This window comes from Lucilia cuprina, chromosome 6, assembly GCF_022045245.1.
Source record: "Lucilia cuprina isolate Lc7/37 chromosome 6, ASM2204524v1, whole genome shotgun sequence".
Taxonomy (NCBI): Eukaryota; Metazoa; Arthropoda; class Insecta; order Diptera; family Calliphoridae; genus Lucilia; species Lucilia cuprina.
The window spans coordinates 59,467,897-59,472,829 of NC_060954.1; positions in this window are offsets into that span (position 1 = coordinate 59,467,897).

Below are 4,933 nucleotides of genomic sequence, written 5' to 3' on the forward strand. Positions count from 1 at the left end.
TTAAATGAATTCAAATTAAGTTGTTAATGGGGAAAAGCCCTTCCCATTGCAATAATGTGAAAAGCAATTGATGATATTCAAATTGATTTCTATAGAATAAAACTAAAAATTACTTCACCTTTAAAATGGTAGTAGGTTTGGTTATTAGAAAAAATCTAGATTTGTATCCTTTACATCCCACATTTTGTTGTAATCTTAATACTTCTAATATTGCAACAATATTTGATTGTTATTCATTTTTGTTTTTTATTTGCTGAATAAACTTAATGATATTTAATCTTTATTTCAAATAAACTTCAAATGTCAATATCAATTTGTTATTTTGTTAATTACTGTTGTTTTTTTTTAATTTTTTGCTGAAATCAGCAAAGTTTTGTTATTTCATTCTAAAACAAACATTTTTTCATTCATTGATTTAAACAGTCAATCAGCACTTGATTTTTTTCGTTTATTTATCACGTCATTTTGAATTCTTTTATTGAATTTAAAGTCAATCGTTTTGTGGTTGTCTTCTTACATACATATTTCTGTTCAAGTAGTTTTTCTTCGATTAAAAAGAACTTTGATAAATGTAATAATAAAAAATAACATTTTATGACCATTTATACCAGCAATTAATGAAAATAAACACGTTAAACAATTAACTCCACATTCCAATGTATTTAATGAAAAAAAATTCCTTAAATGAAAACAAAATCATAATACAATGTCTATCAATAAATTTTTGATATGAAAACGCAAACACAATTGGATTGATCTTGAAATATAATTTATTATAAACATTCTTATGTTTTCTTTATTAAATTTATTATCATAGAATACATAAATATTCTTGTAATTTTATGGACAATTTGTAAAAAAAATAAAAAATAAACACAAACATATTTGGGAATGATTGTGTTGAAATCAATACACTGCAAAGAAAATAATGAAATTTTTTTGCATTTTTAATTTTTTTTTATATATTTATACCCTACACCACCTTAGTGGGTAGGGTATATTGGGTTTGTGCTGATGTTTGTAACGTACAATAATATTGGTCCTACTCCCACCTTAAAGTATACCAATCGACTCAAAATCATTTTCTGAGTCGATTTAGCTATGTCCGTCTGTCCGTCCATGTAAGCCTTGTAATCAAACTACAGGTCGCAATTTTAAACACAATTTAATGAAATTTGGTACATGGTCTTCTATTGCCCCAGGGACGAAGCCTATTGGTTAAGATGGGTCCATTATTTCACCTGGACCCCATACAACCATACCCCCGAATAGGGCTTGTAAACCTTTTAATCAAACTACAGGTCTCCATTTTGGAGATAATTCAATGAAATTTGGCACATGATCTCCTAAAGTATCGTAGACGAAACCTATTGAAAATGATAACCATCGGTTCATTATTTCACCTAGCCACCATAAAACTGAACCCCCGAATAGAGCTTGTAAACCTTGTAATTAAACTACAGGTCCCAATTTGGGAGACAATTCAATGAAATTTGGCACATGATCTTTTAATGTATCGTAGACGAAGCCTATTGAGAATATTTAACATCAGTACATTCTTGCAGTCTTATCGAATATTACTTCTGTAGAGCTTTCAGAATCTAGATATGTATGTCAGGTTTATATATACCAACTCTTTTGTTTGTTTCCAAGCTTTTGAAGGAGTTGCTTCTTAATGGTAACCATTGATCCGGTTTTCGTATGTTCAGCACCAACTGCCTATATAAAGGTATAGGTCGATTTGAGGACTGTCACCGAATCAACGTTGGATAACCTGGCAAAAGTTATGGAGTTAAAAAAGAAATCGAATCAAACGCATTGATTTAGGGTCAACACGAAGTTTTGTTTAGATTTTCTAAAAAACAACAATGTAACAATTTCCGCGCTTTGATTTTATACTAAATAAATCACATAAATCTATAAATTCAAATCGAATTTATTTGAAACGTTGAGTAGATCGAACCATAATATATAATTTCTGTCCAAACCTAACTAAAAACATTTGTCATACTTACTTACCTCAAAAAAGGACTTAGCATAAACAGATCTTTTTATTTGTAGGCGGATCGGGCCTTTTCAAAACGATCAATTAAAGGATATTGTTGATATGGCAGTTAGGTAATGTTGAATGAAAAAAAATTAAGACAGTTATTGGGCCCGTATATAGCGATCCATGAAAATAATTATCGATCGATGTTCAAGAAATCAGTTACATGGACGTATTTAGTGTTCTCGAGGAATGTCGTATCTGCTTTTACATTTGCCCTCAAAATATTTGAATCTAATTTCGTCGAAAGTCCAGCAAGAACAGAGAAAATGTTATATTATATACAAACGGTTCTCAAATGGAAGTCCGCGGACCCCACGAAGACGAACGAAAAAATAGACATGGATAATTTTGTGTCAAGTGACCCAACTCTTCAAATCGATTTCTTCTGAAATTTGAATGTTATCGGTCAAGAACTGCCGGAGTTATAGGGTGTCAAAGTTTGGCATTTTATTCATACAGGGTTTTATTCACATCTTCACTGAATCAAAAATCAATTTCATTATATCAATGTAATCTATTTTCATATTAAATAAAACATTTTTCATTAATGCAATGAAATGCTATATTAGCAATGAAAAGTTAAATTGAACAATTGGGGAAATTCATACCTGAATAGTAATAGCTTTCACTCCTAAAGTATTAAATTATGTTATTTCAAATACCTTTGAGACGAGTTCAATATAACCTAAGATCGCTATGTTTATACGACTTGAAAGAAATAGAACGAAAGTTTCAAATACTTTTTGTTTTGATTAAAAATCTTTAAAATTCATCTATTATTAACTTCTTTTTCCTTTTACATTTTACCAAACAGCGCAATTTCCTTAAATTAATTAAACGCAACCAATAAATTATATTACAATTTTTTAACATCTGTCACAATTTATTTTTAATACAAAAACGTCAGAATTCAAAAACTGTTTATAACAACCATATTTGTCAACACTGACATTTGTTTATACAATTTACTAATACAAAATATTATTCACAATATTAATAATTAAATTTATTTCAGTTTAACCAAAATCGCGACGTCCATTTGTCTCAACAAAACAAACGTGTAAATTTTGTTTATGCAGACCAGGTTTTGTTAAAAAAAACATATTTAAATTTTGTTGACCATTAAAGTAAAAATAAATAAAAGTTAAAACAAAACACATATTTTTCTATGTGTAGTTTGGTTTATTAACAAATTTTCTTTTTTCTGATATGACATTCCAATCAGGGCTTACCATTAAAATCTATTAACAAACTAATTTAAACAAAATTATTTTATTATTTATTAACATTAACCATTCCCATATCTAGAGTAATAAAGTTAGGAAAAACATAGGTTTTTTTGTGACAAACCCAGTGGAGGAATAAATATTTGTAAAAAGGCAACATTAGTATGAAAATGTTGCCCTATAAAAGGTTTATATTACTTTCTAAATAACTTAGGAACATGTTAGATGTTGTCTGAGTTGTGCTGTCGAGAGACTTAGTATAACACTGAAGTGAAATTATTAAAAATGTTGCCCTATACATTATTACAAAATGCAAAAGTTGCCCTTTACATTATTACAACGCGCAAATGTTGTCCATTGCTAATACAAAACCTCAATGAAGCTACAAATTGAAATAAAGATTCTATTGCGTGTTATAAGGCAACATTTTTAAGTAAAAATATGTTGCCTTATAACGTGGCAACATTTGAATATTTTGCCTTTAGGGCATATTTCCTTAAATTATATGTGACATTTTAATTTTCTACTCCAAAGTAGAAAGTTATTAATTGCAAATTAATATTTTTTTCCAAAAATATTTCTCTAAGGCGTAATTTATAATATTTATTTGATTCGTAGAAAGAAAAATGTGTCAAATTTTGAACCTTGTGATAGCTGTGCTACTGCTACCGTTTTGTATAAATTTAATGTTTTTTTATTATTTCGATTTAACTTTTTTTCCTCATTTAAACAAACATATAACTTTGTACTACCGCCAATCAAACATTAACAAAAATATTGATTTAAAATTTTGTTTTTTTTTTCAATTCGTTTATTTGTATTTCTTTCTTTTTGGAACTATGACGATGTTAATAATAATTATTTCATTACCTGACAGACATTTCTAAATACTAACCGTTTGTTGCTGTTTGCTAGCGCAAAAATACAAACTTTACTAAATTTTATATTTATGACATGACATAATCATATAGGAATTTATTAATGTTTATTTTGCAAATAATACTCGTACTATAAACGAAAATAAAAAATAATTCATAATTTGATTGCTTTTCATTATGTATGTATGTATATTTTTTTTATTATTGTTATTATTATTTTTTAACTCATATATAAAAAGTTTATTGAAAAAAAAATCAACTACCACTTTGTAGTTATTGTTCTCTTTTTATTTAAGTGTTTGCGTTTAAAACCAATAATTTATTAAATTATGTTTTAATAATTTTTTTATCGCGTCAAATGCAGACATATTGATAATTCCAATAAAGATTAATATTATTTTGGGACGAGTTTTATTCGTTTAAGTGACTAAAATGTTTGAAGTGCAAAGTATAAATATGTTGTATGTTTAATTTTTAAAACCTTTAGCAAATTGAAAACATTTATTTTAAGAGTAGAAATGTCGTATTTCTTCACTTATATCTTCAGATATAGTTCAGTTATTGTTAAGTTTTAGTTCAGTTCTATTTCAGTTCTAGTTCAGTTCAAGTTCAGTTCAAGTTCAGTTCTAGTTCAGCTCTAGTTCAGTTCTAGTTCAGTTCTAGTTTAGTTTTAGTTTAGTTTTAGTTCAGTTCTAGTTCAGTTCTAGTTCAGTTCTTGTTCAGTTCTAGTTCAGTTCTAGTTCAGTTCTAGTTCAGTTCTAGTTCAGTTCTAGTTCAGT